This window comes from Eulemur rufifrons, chromosome 19 (assembly GCF_041146395.1).
Source record: "Eulemur rufifrons isolate Redbay chromosome 19, OSU_ERuf_1, whole genome shotgun sequence".
Classification (NCBI taxonomy): Eukaryota; Metazoa; Chordata; class Mammalia; order Primates; family Lemuridae; genus Eulemur; species Eulemur rufifrons.
In genome coordinates, this window is record NC_091001.1 from 58,693,431 (window position 1) to 58,711,193 (window position 17,763).

The 17,763-nt window shown below is 34.7% G+C and overlaps 1 protein-coding gene across 7 annotated transcripts in view; it reads left to right on the forward strand.

Annotated features, from left to right (window-relative positions):
* EXOC6B (exocyst complex component 6B) overlaps nucleotides 1-17,763 on the forward strand; it is a 563,953-nt gene that overhangs the window by 184,887 nt on the left and 361,303 nt on the right. The window lies entirely within an intron of this gene.

Here is a 17,763-nt window from a genome sequence, read left to right on the forward strand (position 1 = left end):
TTTCTCTTTTTTTCATTGTCAATCTTGTTAGAAGTTTGTCAGTTCTGTTGATATTTTCAAAGAACTACCTTTTTGTTTCATTGATTTTTCTCTATTATTTTCCTGTTCTCAATTTAATTGATTTGTGCTTTTGTCCTTATTTCTTTCCTTCTGCTTGTTTTAAAATTACTTTGCTATTTTCTTTCTAGTTTCTTGAGATGGAATCTTAGATTATTGACTTTTCTAGTTTATACATTTAGTGCTAGAAGTTTCCTCCCTGCATTAATTGTGTTCCCAGATTTTAATGTGCCTTATTTTCACTTTCATTCAGTTCAATGTATTTTTAAGTTTCCCTTGAGAATTTTCGTGACCCATATATTATTTAGAAGTGTTTTTCTTAGTTTCCAAGTGTGTGGGAGATTCATTGTTTTTAAAGATCATACCTTAATTGGTTTAAATTTGTTGAGATGTGTTTTATGGCCCAGAATTTGGTCTGTCTTAGTACATGTTCTGTGGGTGCTTGAAAAGAATGAAAGAATGGGTATTCTGCTATTGTTGTAAGCAGTGTTCTATGACTGTCAACTAGATCTTGTTGCTTGATGGCATTGTTGAGTTCTGTATGCTTGCTGATTTCCTGCCTAATTGTTCTATCATCGCTTGAGATAGGGATATTGAAGTCTCCAACTATAAATGTGGATTTAATCTATATCTCCTTTCCATTCTATAACATGGTCTGTTCTCCATTGACACTATGCCAAGGGTTCCTTGTTACTTACTTACTGGTGGTGGTTAAATTCCTATCTCCCTGCTCAACCTTTTCTATACCATCTTTAAGGTGGGGAGGGCATGGAGCACCTCATTATAGCCTAGAGGGGTTGGAAGTCTTGGTTCCTTACTTCCACTTTGGTGGGTAGTGATAGGGCTGTAATTTTTTAGCTGCACTTAGCAGGAAGAAGAGGAAAAGTACATCTATTCTATCTTTCTGGAAGTAGAAGTGTGTTTTGTTTTTTATTAGTGTTCTTTTACAACCCTTAAAAATATAAAAAACATGCTTACCTCTATAACTGTACAAATACAGGCTATGGATTGGCTTTGGGTTACAGGCTGTAGTTTGCCAATATGATAGCTATCTATATCTTGTTAGTCTCATCTTGAGTCTTTTTCCTGGTTGCTTAGTATATGGCAGCTACTGGCTTCTCTCTCTCTCTTTTTTTTATACCTGCCAACTTTTTTCTTTCTTTGGACCTTTACACGTGTTCTTTTTTTCCATCTGGATCATTTTTAACTCCATCGTCCTCCTAGATATCTCCTATTTATCCTTTAGATTTCATCTTAAATACCATGTTTTCAAAGGGACCTTTCTTCACCCTCAGCAATCTAAGTTAGATTTCCTACTCCATAACATTGTTAACTTTTCATTCCTAGTACTCAGACAATATCTTAATCTAAATTTATTAATGTGATTATTTGCTTAAAGTTGATTTTTATGCTCACAAAACTTTAGTGGAACAGACCCTGTTAGTTTTATTCACCAGCTTATACCGTCCTAGAACAATATTTCAGTGCTTAGCACAATAGTGGACACTTCATCAGTTTGATTAAGGGGAAGACAATCTTCATTTGAGTCAGTTCCATAATACTGTTCTAGGTGTTTTACCTATATTTACCTATGTACCTATGTTTGCTAATTTAATATTTATATAAACCTGTAAGGCAAATATCATTATTACCTTTTACAGATAAGGATGCTGAAGCTCTAGGAGCTAAAGTAATTTGGTTAAGGTTGGGAGTTAGAAAGGACCAGAGTCTGATGATAGCCTGAATCCAAACTTATTTTTTTTTTTAATTACACCAAGAGTTCTCACTGAGGCTTCAGAATCTTGATGGGGATAGGGCATTGGGAAGTGGTATTAAAACAGCAGCAACAGCAACAACAACAAAAACACACGTTATGATCGATCTTGTCTAGTTTCTCCTCCAATTCCTGGGGTAGGGGTGGGAGGTTGGAGGGTGGCCAGGAATGTGCTCCTCTGTTTAGAATCCCTGCACCTCCACCTGCTGGCAGACATAGTACTTTTTGTTAAGGTGCTTAATATTTGGTCAGAGTAGCAAATTTTGTGTTTGGCAATGGCTTATAAAATCAGAAAGAATTGAATAGTGCTATAATATAAAGTCAAAACAAAAGTAAAAATATCAACAGATATATCAAAAAGACTACAATTTATTCTAGCTTAAGTTCTAGCAGTTTAAAGAAGTTTATTGGCCAGGTGTGGTGGCTCAGGCCTGTAATCCCAGCACGCTGGGAGGCCAAGGCAGGAGGATCACTTGAGGCCAGGAGTTTGAGACCAGCCTGTTTGCAAAAAGTAAAAAAAATTAGCCAGGTGTAGTGATGTGCCCCTGTACTGTAGTCCTAGCTACTTGGGAGGCTGAGACAGGAAGATTGCTTGAGCCCAGGAGTTTGAGGCTGCAGTGAGCTATGATTGCACCACTGTGCTCCAGCCTGAGCAACAGAGTGAGACCCCATCTCTAAAAAAAAATTTATTCATATTTCCATTCCCTTTATGGGGAAGCCAGGGCATAGATTGAGAAGCTGATGTCTAGGACTTACTTTCTAGGGGCCAGTTACTGTAATCTTCTCCCAGATGTAACATTGGACACTAAGAAGTAGAGGGAAAGTGAAGTAGAATGTAAGAGACTACTATTATTAAAGTTTTTGCTTATTTTCCTATAGAGTTTTTGTCACCATGGCTGTGCTTTCCAAAACGTATTCTTAATCATATTGTATGTGCAGTTGTATATCTTATTTTACACATTTATTCATAAGTATTTTTCATGTTTTTATATATTCCATGCAGACATCAATTTTAATGAATTTTTTTATTCACATAGAGAGTCATTATGCTGTTTGTTAGTTATTCTTACTAAATCATGGACATTTAGATTATTTCTAGCTTTTTAAAAATATTAAAACACCAACTATATGACCCTAACCCTTTTCATATTTAAGATCATTTCTTTAGAATAGATGCTGAGACATAGAATTATGAGTTAAAGAATATAAACATTTTTAAGGGTCTTCCTACACATTAAAAATTGTTCTCTAAATTGATTTTTTTATAATTATATTTTACTATTTCAGAGAGTTTCTTTTTATTCTTGCCAGCATGTATTATTATTTTCTCCAATCTTTAAAAATCTTCATAGGTATTGTTTTACTTTGCATTTCTCTAATCACTGGTAAGACTAAACATTTTAACATGTGTTTATGCACTAGACTAGATATATTTCTCATTTGTGAATTATGTATTCATTTCCCTTCTATTCTATTGGGAGGTTGTGCTTAGCTTTTTTTTTTTTAATCATCAATTTTATCCACTCCCATGTAGCATCATCTATTCATCTTTGTAATTTTTATTTTTGTGTTGGATATTGGATATGTTAAATATAAATTTGATACTTTAAGAAATGGTTTGAATGTTTTTTCCCTTTATATTTAACTCTTTAATTCATTTGGAATTTATTATATTTTGGTGTATGATGTAAAAATCTAAATTCCTTTCCATGTTGACTTCACCATGTATTGATTAATCCTTGTATTCTATTACAAACGTGTAACTCCTGCAATGTACACATGTTTGTGCATTTTTGTTTACAGGTTTGGTGTCAGAGTAAAACATTATGATTGTATAGGGTAGTAGAGTGGAGCAGTAGGGGTCCTATGTAATAACAGTGATATGGGATTATGGATAATTTATCTTTGACTCATTTAAATGTTACTCGTTTTATATATACACAGATATTTATATGTACACATACATTTACAAATATTCTCTCTCTCTAGCCCTCCCTCTGTCCCCTCTCTACTTTAGAACTATCAAGGAGCACTGACTATGCCTCATTGCTCGGTAACACATAGTCATCTATTCTCCTTTTTAATATGTTGGGTTTTTGTAGAATGTTCTGATTAGCAGTGGTAGTGCAAAGTCATGATGAACGCAGTATTATGTACAATAGTTTGCTATGTTAGGATATCACTTTGGGATTATTTAGTTTAGTTTAGTAATTTGATATGGTGCCAGTGTTTCTCCTTTAGGATTGAGTACGGTGTCGTTACATGAGTACTCATATTGCTACGTCCTCCTGAGATTTGTACTTGGGCATTCGAAATTTTTTTCCAGGGCAAAAATACAGTTAATGTGCTTTAGGGTTGCAATTTCTCCTATTGTAATTGTTTAATTAGCTAGCTTGGGAGTTTTCTTCTCTCTTACTTAGCTTGAGAAGTAATCCTTATTTGCTAACTTATGGCAGAATTATTGCTTTAAAAAATGTAAAAAGTTTTCTTTTGTGTTCTGTTTGAAAAAAAATATTTATTGTGTAATATGAGGGGTATACAGAAGTTTGATGATCTCAGAATGAGATTCCAGAGGTCATAGTAGAAGAGGTGGGGGAAGAGGTCATGGATATGGATAGGAATAGGTTATATTAGGACAGGTGTTATATATTACATCAACTCCAGGAATTAAACAGGTATGTAAATGAGTGTAGAGAGAACTGTACAGGTCTAAAGGATGAGTTACTGTTTAGCTATAGCTGATTATTTCCATGGGGCAAGATAGGCCTAAAGTTATCAGACTATAGTGGGTTTTTTTTTGAAATATTGGAAACTTGGGTTTTTGTGTGAATTCTCCTAATTTCTAAATATTTACAGATCACACATTTGTGATCTCACACATAGGAGGTCTAGAGAGCATGTAGGGATGACAGTCTGGAGGATTATGGATGATTAGAGGGTTAGAGTGCAGTCACTGAGGTAAATAGATATGAGGTATGATGGAATTAGTCCTCAGGGCCTATGAACGGGTGGTGGGTAACCAGATCTCTTTCTCTGGTCCTGAATGTTTCCTTCTGGGTTTATTGACTCCTTGAGGCTTGGCCTGATATAATGCTACTCATGGCCAATGGTACTTCCCAAGACTTGCAATTTAGTGAGCACTAAAGAGAAGAATTATAGGAGAGAAAGGAATTTGAGGAAGGTCAGTGTGCTGCTGATGGAATGTTGTGGGTAGAAGACAAAGTTAACAAAGCCAGAAGGCAAGGGAGGATGGTGTGTTTAGGAATTGGAAAGTAATTCATTTCTTGTGACTGTCCTTCAATTTTAACATTATTTTATTTATCTCATTGCCATCCTAGTCAGTGTTTGTACAAAGTGAAGAAATAGGAACTGAATAAAAAGACCAATAAATAGACAGCTGGTTGAATATAAAGCACAGTGATAGATGGATCTGTGAGAATAGAAGATTGCTGCGGTTGTTTAGTAGGGTCCTTTGTGCTGAATATTGGCTTTCCCATCAGAATAAAGATGTTAAGAGTATGCTTACTGTATTTCTGTTCATAGCAAATGAATATGATGAATATCAGAATCAAGATTCTGGAGGATTTTTACAGAGTTTTGAATCTAGCTTTATCTAATAAGATTAAATTTTATCCTGAGTTACTGTGAAATTTCTACTCTTAAATCTCAAATAACTAATTGCAAATAGAGGATGGGAAAAGTTTATGAGGAATACACAGGGGGCAAAGGGCAGTGCAATGAGGTCATTTAAGACAGCCAAGGCTGTATGAATAGTTTAATACTATTTTAGTATCTGGATGATGAAGATGTTAGTCTCATTTTGTTCTTTTTGGAATATAACTGAAATGTTATATTCGGCATTGGGTGCCACAGTTTAATAGGATATAACTGAAGCAGACTATCTTCAGGGGAAAGAAAATAGAGTAGCTATATAACAAGACACCATTGCATATGAAGGACTAAAGCTATTTTTAACCTGTAAAATAGAGAACTTTTGGGGCTATCAATATAGTTTCATATTTAAAAAGGTTAAACATGGAAAATTGATTAGAACTGTAATGCTTTGGCACTAAGAGGGTAGCATTATATTAGATGGATGGAAGCTTTGTGGTTGGGGAAAGATTCAGGTACAGGAAGAAATGATGTGATGGAACTAAGATTTTTGAGCACATACTATATGTGTATACTTTATATATTTCTGCCTTAGTTATTTCAGGCTATTATAACAAAGTACCATAGACTTGGTGGTTATAAACACAGAAATGTATTTCTCACAGTTTTTGAGGCTGAAGGTCTGAGATCAGGGTACCAGCATGGTTGGATTCTGGTGAAGGCCTTCTTCTGTGTGGCAGACTTTGTCTTCTCATATCTTCACATGGCTGCAAGAGGGAGAGAGAGCTCTCTGGGGTTTCTTTTATAAGGGCACTAATTCTATTCATGAGGGCTCCACCCTCATGAACCTAATCACTGCCAAAGCCTTACTTGCTAATACTATCACATTGGGGTTTAGGATTTCAGCATTTGAATTTTGGGGGGACATAAACAGTCCATAATAATTACATTATATAATCTTTATAACACCCAATACATCAAAAATTATTTTAAAAATAATTCAATTTTCTAAAAAGTTAACTTTTTATAATATAAAATATTATTTAAAATTTACTAATTCCATATTTGCTTAAAACTGCATATAAAAAGCCAGTTCTCCACTTCAAATGGCTTTACATCCCACTATTAAAACTAGCTAAGAACAATAAATGTATCTACAAGAATTCGTAGATCACAAAAATAACAGCAAAAAATGAGAAATAGAGGAACCTCAACTTACTTTCTTTCTTTCTTTTTTTTTTTTTAAGACAGAGTCTCGCTCTGTTGCCCAGGCTAAAGTGCTGTGGCGTCAGCCTAGCTCACAGCAACCTCAAACTCCTGGGTTCAAGCAATCCTTCTGCCTCAGTCTCCTGAGTAGCTGGGACTACAGACATGTGCCACCATGCCCAGCTAATTTTTTTCCATATATATTTTTAGCTGTCCAGATCATTTCTTTCTATTTTTAGTAGAGATGGGGTCTTGCTCTTGCTCAGGCTGGTCTCGAACTCCTGATCTCCAGCAATCCTCCCGCCTCGGCCTCCCAGAGTGTTAGGATTACAGGCGTGAGCCACCGCGCCTGGCTGGAACCTCAACTTTCTATACACTACATCTTTGTGTTTCTTGTGAGTGAATTTTCTAACTTTGGCATTTTCCCAATGTAAGGACCTCATGCACCAGGTACAACCTATATCATCCTCTCTCCAAAAAGAGATATTGCATTGGAAACATAGGCTTCTGCCAGGCTTCCACAGAGCACACTCTTCCAAGGTTATGCATGGCAACTGATTAACACTTTTGATTAACAACTCATGTAGTTAACTTTATTGATTTTTTTTTTTCCCTGAATGTAAAAATATAGTACTTTTTACTTGAACCTAAGTGTATCCAAAAAGCTTTTCTATCACAGGAATGATTTTTGTCAATGAAACATTGGTTGCATAAGAGTCTGTACAACATAGTTTGTTAAATTACAAAGGTTCTGCTCTGTGAGTGGCAAGTTATACATTCAAGCAACACTCTCTGATATGGCACCAGTAAAGGAAGTACTGCTGAAATGTGCAGTGTTTTTAATATGTACATTTGCAGGGTCTTAGACTCAATTAGAGAAGGAATTTAGTTTGTAGTTTGTCCTGACTTTCAGTAACCTGAGAAGCAGAGATGAAGTGGGGAACAATTTTGCATGCAGAATAGCAGTCAGAACAGCTAAAGAAAAACAATAAGACACTGATTTTCTATTTTGCTTACTAAAAGTCCGTGCATGAATTCTACCCCATCTTCTATCCTCATAACAGTTCAGAAAGCAATCTTTCCTTCCTTAACCACAAAACATACAATAACTCATCTAATACTGCTTTCTTCCATAAATCTTCCAACCAGTCCACTCTCTACAATAGAATACTTAATCAGCCTCACTAAATGGAAATTAAAGTTGCTTCTGAATACTAGCATGTATCTAATAAGGCATAGACAAGAGTCATCTTAATTAAGATCATTGCCCAGCAGGGATCAATCTTTATATAGCCCATAGCATAAGATTGAGAACATATTAGATGGCTAATAAACATACTTAAAAATAATATCAAAACACAAAGGAATTTTCTTCCATTTAAGTAGATTATAGTAGTAGGGGAGAGAAAAAGCTGTTCCTTCGTATACTTGGCAGTATGTGTAGAGTATGCCAATTAGATGCCAAAAATATTAACAGGCCATGATTTTGTATTTGTCCTACTCCTTGGGAGGACAAAATTATTACACATAGAAAGAAACTAACAGTGATATGTAAATAGTAAAGAAACATCACAGGCAATACATAGTGAAGCTAATAAGAATAGGTGGAGATCACTGTTGGTGGAGTGGTCAAGGAAAGCTAAATAAGGGAATTTATAGCATCTCACAGTATGCAGTGATTCCAAAATTGTCTTGTCTGATAACCCATTTAAGGATTGACTAGTATACAGAAGATACCTTTAAAAATTAGAATCTTATATCTTTTGGATGAGGCTAAATCATAAAATATTCCTGAATTTAGATTTGGGAGCTATTTCAACTGTTTATCTTCAGATGAACTCTAAATACTATTAGGAGTCCTTGGAGTTCTCTTCAGACGGTATTTATTCTCTTCTTGATAAAACCAGCCTGATGAGGGCTGAAAGAGTCATTCACTTCTATTGTTGAATGTGAGGTTCATCTACCAGAGTGAATTTAAGATGGTTTTGTATTTCATTTTTTCTTATTCTTTTATGTGAAAAAAATATGTCTTGAAATTTTTTATTATTTTTTTCTCGGTTTGAAGTTTTCTGGGAGATAGGGAAAAACATAGCTTTAAATTACTTGATTTATATAGTAGTCCTGATATGGGAAAGGAAGGGCTACTGTTAAATTCTGAATGAGGGTGAAATTCAGAAGGCAGGGATAGATTAGTAGAAACCTTGAAGGATAGCCAGAACATACAAGTTTAGTCTCTTTGAAACCATGAAAAAGTTATAGTTTTGTATAAACTACAGTAAATTCAATTGAAAACCATTGTTTAGTGTAAATGATGACCAAATGTGAATTGGAGATGAGAATAGTCCTGTAGATAGTTTGTAATGGCCCTGATGGGTGGTAGTCTTATAGCAATGTAAGGAGAATAGGAATAATCCTCTGATATTTATATTAATACCATTCAGTAAAAGACCAACAATCTCAAGAGAATGTATGCCATTTGGGATCTTGAACAAGAGTATAGGAATTTGGAGGTAATTGGTATGGCCTGGAGCCTTTCTTGGCATATGCTAGGAAATTTTGGGGGGAAAAAGTTCTCTTTCCAGATGTGTTACATGGGAGAGTTTCTCATGAGCTGCTGGAATGAGGACAATAGGGGAAATAAGAAACCGATGTTTCTTTGCTCTCCTCAGGGACAGGAGAGGGGGCCAGTCCCTCTCCAGAGTCTGGCAATAAATTTTGTGTGAGAGATAACTGAGCAGTGAACCTACAGAGCTGTCTTTAAGGGTTATGGACATATATTTGACTATGTAATTATAGGCAAAATATGAAAAGACTGTTTCAGTCTCATTTGGAATTTCATTAAGTGAACAAATGTTAAACAGTATTGAAAGTCCTTTTTAAATGTGTCCTTTTATATAAAAGAAAAACTACTGTATGTTCTTACGCATAGAAGAAGGCATGGAAAGACAGACCACCAGGCTGTTATCATTGATTAGGAGATAGAAGAATGTAAAATACCATGTGGATTCTATAGGCAGACAGTCCATTTCATATCCCAACTCTGTCACTTATAATTTGTGTGACCTCATAACACAAGACACCTGACCTGTTGGTGTCTGTTTCTTCTTTCATGGGGTTGATATCAAAGTTAAACAAGATAACATGCAGTACTTAGAATGGTGTCTGGCAAATGGTAGGTGCTATATAAATGCTTTTAAAATAAAATACAATAAAATTCTCTGATTTTGATCCAAGAGTAGAAAGTATAGAGTTGTTATTCATATCTACATTCTTTGTTCTTCATATCTACATTCTTTATTTCAGTTTCATTTCTGAGAACTAAAAACAGTAAATAGATTAAAATTCTCTTTTAGCATTTGCTTTTTGGAGATAGCCCATTACGTATGCTTCTACACACTGTGAGAACAGTATCAAAATTGACTTCTAAGTGTCTGGCTGCAATTGGCTAGGAGGATTGTGCACTTATCAAGAAGGAGATTATAGAAAGACTATAGCAAGAATAGGAATAGCAGTATTTACTTTCAAAGTTGTATTGCTTTTGGGGGGCATGAAGAGGTGGAGGCTTTAAGAATAATAAGTTTTGAAATCTTTTGAATGGAGATATTTAGTATGAGATTAGTTAACAGATGAATAATTCAGTATTTGAGTCTGATTGAGGTGCTGGCCAGGTGCTGAACCATTATGGGAGCAGATATACTTAGAGAAACCTTTGGAGTGGTGACTGTTCTAAAGGGCATGTTCCAATAATAGAGGACTTTGGAACTTTTCTCTAAGGAATTTAGCATTAGTTAATTGAAGGGCATTGTTTCACTGTTTTTTCAAATTTGGAGCCTAAATAGAGGGGTAATAGAGAAGATGCTAAACTCTATCATTGTAGTCCTTTTCTATACTTCCTATATAGCACTTACCCTGGTGTCTAAACAAATGTTGAGCAAATACTTAAAGAATATCTGTTTAAAAAGGTGCCAATAACTGATTTTGCCAGTGTCTCTCAGGTCCTCTAAAAGAGTTGTAGGTTAGAGGTATGGATGTGTGAATCTGTCAGATGCTTTTGTGGTAGTTGAAGACATGGACTTGGATGAGAACACCCTGCTATAGACTGAGAAGAGAAGAATGCTCAGGTCAACTTTTTTAAAAAAATGAATTTTGTTTTCATTTTTAAAGAAACTTAGGAAAAGTATTATATACATAAAAGCTATATGTAAGTGTACAGCTTAATGAATATTTAGAAACTGAACATACCCATGTGACCAGCATCCAGATCAAGATCCAGAACATTATTAGTGTCTCAGTAGCTTTTCTTTGGTCCTTTCCAGTCCAGTCCTTGTCCATAAAGGGTAACCCTTATCCTGATTAGGTCCTAGGGAATGTAGATGTTCAGCTTTAGTAGGTACTGCCAGTGTTCCAAAGAAGTTGTACTAATCTACAATTCTCCCAACAGAGTATGAGAATTCCAGGTGCTTCACATTCTAACTACACTTGGTATTTCTTATTAATTTTAGCCTTTCTTGTGAGTATGCAATAGTATCTATCACATTATAGTTTTTATAATAATTGTATTTCTCTGATAACTAATCATGTTTTCATGGTTTTTGGCCATTTGGACATACCTTTTACAGAATGTTCACTTCCTTTTGCTTAGTATTAACAAAGTAGAGTTGTCTTTTTCTTAACAATTTCTGAGTCCTTTATATATTCTGGATTTCGAGGAGCTTTTTAAACTTATAAATTTTTGGGTCCTACTATGTTTAGATTCTGATTCACTTGGTTTGGGACAGGGTTGGGGAGGGTATTTTTTTCCTACTGCATTAATTTTTTTTTTTTAAAGAGATGAAGTCTTGCTAAGTTGATCAGGCTGGACCTGAACTCCTGGACTCAAGTGATCCTCCTGCCTCAGCCTCCCGAGTAGCTGGGGCTATAGGCGCATACCACTGTGCCTGGCAACTGCATTAATTTTTAAAATGTTATTTATAAAATATAATCTTATAAACATTTCAAATATATAAATTAAAATAAACCTTCTCCCCTTTCAATCCTATAATATTAGGGATAATCATTGTTAATTGTTTAATATATATTTTAATAAACTTTTTTCTATAACTATGTAATCTTTTTCTCCCTCATTTTAAAAATGAAAGTTCTTTCTCCTCCCTCACTTAATGTGGCATGGATGTCTTTCTAAGTTAGTTTACAAAGATCTTCAGTTTTTTTAAAAAAATATTTTTAAGGACAAATAATACCTCATTCTTTTTAGAAACACTTTTCTGGTATATCATAAGTTATTTACATGTTATCCTGTCTGTGGATATCTAGAATTGTTTCTCCTTCCTCACTTTCTTTTTTGATGGATGGACTGTTACAAACAATGTTGCTGTGAACATATTTATTTTTATTAGATATGATGCTTTTGCCAGCAAAACAAGTAAAAGAAAACACAACTCAAACTCTTTTATTCAAAAAAGGCATCTTTTGGATCACAGAGGAGGATGTCTAGAGTTATCTAGGTTGGCTTAATCCAGTGGACCAACTTAATTTCTCTTTCTCTCTCTCTCTGGCTGTGTATTTCTCTGGCTTTGTTGTTAGGCAGTCTTTCCATGTGGTAGGAGAATGACATAGCATTTCCAGGTCTCATAAGTGCATAGCACAACTTTAAGAGGAAAAGAATGCAGCTCTTCTATTGGTTTTCCCTTGAGGGTAAAGAAGTTTCTCTTTCAGTAGCCCATCAGCAACACGCTCTTTTATTCCCTTGGCCTATATTAAGTCACATGCTAATTCTTGAACCAGTTCCTGTTATCAAGGCGATTTTAATTGCTAATTGGCTTAGACTTGGGTTCCTGATCCAATGATTGTGGTAAGGAGTTAGGATTACCTTTGCACTCAGCAGAGTGCTGGGAGTAGGGTTAGTGTCCAGAATCACCTTGACTGAATATAAAAGGGTGAAATCTTGAATGAGAAATTGAGGTTGAGAAGGGGAAGACTGGAGGAATGAATATAGGTTAGGCAAGCAGCAATGTGCAGTGCATACATTTTTTTTTTCCATTCATGTTAATATTTCCTTGTTAGACATGAAATTTCTGGTTCAAAAAATATGCTTTAATAGACACTAATGAAATTGCTGTAAGAGACAAAATACCCCAGACAATTAGGGAGATGGTTTTCTTCAGGCTATTGCAATTGAGAGTGTTCAGTAATGAGGAATATTGCAAGAGAGAAAATCTTGTGGTGTTATATAAAACAAAAGAGTCAATGAACAAGGGTGGACGTGAGTCTTGGAATATATGAAGACTGTGTGGTCCTTTGTGGTTAGCCTTTTCTCAGAACACAATAGTGTTAACAGATTTCTTAATCTTCCTGTTATCCAGGAGCATAGGGCTCGGGTAAAGTTCAACTTGTCAGTCCCCATTTTTTTTCAAGTGAATATCATTTCTCATTGAACAGCTAAGAGGCAATCATAAACCTCCTGAGTGGGGTTAAACAGTGTCTGAAAAATAGTCTCTTGAGAATTCTTTTTGGTATTATTCCTGTAAAACCAGTTGAACTATCTGTTGAGAGTCTGTAGCAAAGATCAGGACCCTATAGGCTTGTGAAGATTAGGTTTCTTAAAAAGAGGAATGTCTAAAACGAAAAAATATTAATATGAAAGATTGTATTAAAGAGCCAAATGTTGAATCAGTCCAGTGGATTTCTAGAGGTAGATGGAGGAAAATCTTTCGGTTGTACAGTACCACCGTGTTTCCTGAAGCTTTTGAGCTAGAATGTTGATGTTCTTGGTGATGTTGTCTATAGTCGTGGTTAACTCTTATATAAAGGCATGCATGACCCAAGAATTTTATGGGATTTTCTTAATAGTCCCAACATTGGCTTTTCCATGGAGAATCTCAGCTGAAGGATGTTCTGAAGTGGTAATTCCTTCAAGGTTGTTATCAAATCACAAGGTTTCAGTTCAAGGAGATTCTTCAGGTCCTAGGAAAAAGAGTCAGCTGGGAGGCAGCCTGGAGTCTTGATAGGGATCTGGGAAGTTAGCTTTTAGTTCTCAGTAATACAGAGGGATAAAAACTGGAAGAGTTAGTATGAAGGGTTGTAGTATTAACAATTTGGACAAAGTAACAGGATCTAGTCCAATTTATACTTGGGTACCAAAACTGGTTTATACACATAGTGGTGATGGTGTAGGGGAGGAAGAAGTCAACCAAATCTCTGACAGCCAAGACATAATTTGTATATCAATCAGTTAGTTATCTGCAAAATACTGCTGCAGTAACACCCCTAACATATCCTGCCAAATTTTGTGCTTTCAACATTCTTTGAATTTGGCCAAAGGATATATACTTTGTTGTTGTAGCCTCTGTATTTTGGACACTTGGCAAGCAAAACCCCTGGGGCAGAGGGGGCGGGTAGGGAACAAACCTTACACATTTGTTATACAGCTGTAATCTACTGGTAATTAAAGTACTTTGCATTGACTGTTCAATCCCTATCATATCTTTATGACTTAGATAGATTAAAAAAATGAGGATTAGCCTTGTATCCATCAAATTTGTCAGTAAAAAGAAAAAAAATATGCTTAGCTTTCCATTCTTTGTGTACTCTGCCTTCTTTGAGTGACATTTTCTAAGAGTGAATTTTTTCCAACTTAATTTTATGTTTTATTTACTGTCATTTTCATTTGTATTCATAAGAGAATGCATTGACATGTGTGAGTGAATATAAAATAGAGACTAAGGGCAGTTCCTAAGCAGCTTGTTCCAGCACTGGCATGTGAAGAAGAATGTTGTGGGTGTATTAGGTTCTAGTTTTGCCCCAGACTTGTCTTATGACTTCAGTTAAGTCATTTTAACTTCTTGGATGTATTTTCCCAATCATCATCTGAGGCGGTTACCTCCTAGCATAGATCGAAATTATGAGAACTGCCAGCAGAATCAGCAATTCTGGGAATGCTTGTTAAATACTTTGCAAGTGTGAGGAATTAACTGACCTTTTAGAGCTTTTAACAGTAGATTCTTGTATAAACCTTCAAGCTCAGTCTTCACCCACAATTGACTTTGTATCACAGTTGCATTTTTGCCTTCTTATTCTTCACAGTATACCTGCTTTTTCTCAGCCTCATTGTTCTTAAAATAACGTATCCCCAAAAGCTTGCTTCTGTGATTTCATCCCCTTCCATAATTGTGAGAGTATATATAAAATACCTCAGGGGATAAAGAGACGGAAGACAGGATATCAACCTTTGTTTCAAGTCACCTACTTTTTGTTTGTTAACCGTTGCTGGTCTTGGGTGGAAATGCTTGGTTACCAGGTAACATTTGTAGACAGTTAATTATTTGTTCACACAATATGATTTTGTGATTTTTTGGTCATATGTTTTTGGTTTATCAACAGAAGTAAAAGTTGAAAACATATTTTTCTCCATCCAGTTTTACTTGTGGATATTTGGAATAGTTTGTTACCCACATCTTTTGGTTTTTGATGGGGTTCTTGGCCTGAAAACACTATGACCATTTCAGTATTCTACTATTTTTCTAATGTGCCCCAAAAGCTTCATTTTTGGGACTTTCCTTATGTAAAACATAAAAGTATTATTGTTATTTTAAAAATTGCAGCCATTTTTAAAAAATTAAAATCAGTTGCAAACAATAAGGTCAGAAGTTTTTCCAAACATTTGCCTTGAGCTGGTTTTTATTTTTAATTTTATGGAGACTAACTTTTTTCCTCATTATGAAAGTAATTGATAGTCATGTGTCACTTAAGGACAGGGATAGTTCTGAGAAAAGCATCGTTAAACAATTGTGTTGTTATCCAAACATCATAGAGTGTACTTATACAAACCAGATGGCATAGCATACTGTACACCTTGCTAAATAGTCTAGCCTATGTTTCCTGGGCTACAAAACTATACAGCATGTTACTGCACTGAATACTGTAAGCGATTGTAACACAATTGTAAATATTAATATATCTGTGTCTAAACATATGTAAACATAGAAAAGGTATAGTAAAAATACAAAGCTAAAAAATGGTACACCTGCACTTACGAAGTTTGCAGGGCTGAAGGTTACCCTAGGTGACTCAGTGAGTGAGTAGTGAGTCAATGTGAAAGCCTAAGACATTACTGTACACTACTGTAGATTTTATAATCACCATACTCTTATACTGTATTAAATTTATGAAATAATAATTTTTCTTTAATAATTAAACTTAGCTTACTGTAACTTTTTTACTATAAACTTAATTTTAAAAAACTTTTAGATTATTTTGTAATAACACAACTTAAAACACAAACACATTATATAGCTGTTCAAAATATTTTCTTTCTTTTTTTTTTTTTTTGTTGTTGTTGTTGAGACAGAGTCTCACTTTGTTGCCCAGGCTAGAGTGAGTGCCGTGGCGTCAGCTTAGCTCACAGCAACCTCAGACTCCTCGGCTTAAGCGATCCTACTGCCTCAGCCTCCCAAGTAGCTGGGACTACATGCATGCGCCACTATGCCCGGCTATTTTTTTTTTTTTTTTTTTGAAAATATTTTCTTTTGTTATATCTTTAGTCCATAAGCTTTTTTCTATTTTTAAAATTATTTTTATTTATTTTTTTTTTTACTTTTTAAACTTTTTTGTTAAAAGATAAGACACAGACACATTAGCTTAGGCCTACACAGGGTTAGGTTCATCAATATCACTGTCTTCCATCTCTATATCTTGTCCCACTGGAAGATCTTCAGGGGCAATAACATGCATGGAGCTGTCATCTCCTGTGATAACAATGCCTCCCGAAGGACTTGCCTGAGGCTGTTTTACAGTTAACTTTTTCTTATATAAGTGGGAGTACACTCTAAAATAATGGTAACAAGTATAGTAGAGTAAATACATAAGCTAATAGTACAGTTGTTTATTATCATTGTCAAGTATTATGTACCGTACATAATTGTAAGTGCTATACTTTTATACATCTGGCAGAGCAGTAGGTTTGCTTATAGCAGCATCACCACAAACAAGTGAGTCATGCATTGTGCTTTGACCGATGTTATGATAGCCACAATGTCACTTGGCAATTTTTCAGCTCCATCATAATCCTAAGGGACCACCATCCTATATGTGGTCTGTCGTTAACCTAATCATTCTTATGTGGTGCATGACTGTATGTTCATTTCAGAAAAGTTGGAAAATGCTAAAAAGGTACAATGAAGAAAATATGCGTCATTAATCATGTATCATTCAGAAAGAGATTATTGGCACTTTAATAGATTTTTGTTCTTTTTAAAAAGATATAAGCAAATATTTATTAAAAATGTTTATATATATAAATGAACTGTTGGATATAGTTTAGTATTTATGTTTTTCATTTGTTATGAAATAATGCATTCAAATATGTAATATGTTAATATGTAAATTATAAAGCATAAAAATAAAACAAACATCTTTAATAGTACTATCCAGCTTAAAGTAGACATTATTAACATCTTTGAAGCCCTCTGAGTTGCTCCAACTTTGTCATGTTCCTGTTTTCTCCCCAACCAGAGATAACTAGGATGCTACATTTTGTGTACATTATTTGCCTCTGTTTTTTGTATTTATGTGTATATCCATACATAATATATTATTTAGTTTTCCTTGTTTTTGATCTTTACTTAAAAGGTAACATATCTGGGCTTGCATTTTACACTCAACATTATGTTGCTAAAAATCATCCATGTCTTTGTAGCTCGTTCATTTTTATTGTTCAAATATTATGATGTATTTATCCATTCAACCGAAGGTGGACATTTGAAGATGGCACAGGCCTGGAAGGTGCTTGAATCTTATAAGATGATCTTTATCTCTAGTACTACTTTTGCTTGATATATTATGTGATATTAAAAGAACTACACTAGCATTGTTGGGGGCTAATATTTTCATGGTATATAGCATTGTCCATATTTTTATTTTTTGAAAATAAGTTTTTAGATGTGTCTCCTGTAAATAGTTTATGATTGGACTTTTAAAACAATTCAGTGTGACCATCTATTAATTGGGGCATTCAGTCCATTTACGTTTAATCTGCTAATATATTTGAATTTACATCTATCATCTTAATTTGACCTTTCTATTTTTTGGCTTTTTAAATGTTTCTTTTCTTCCTTTTA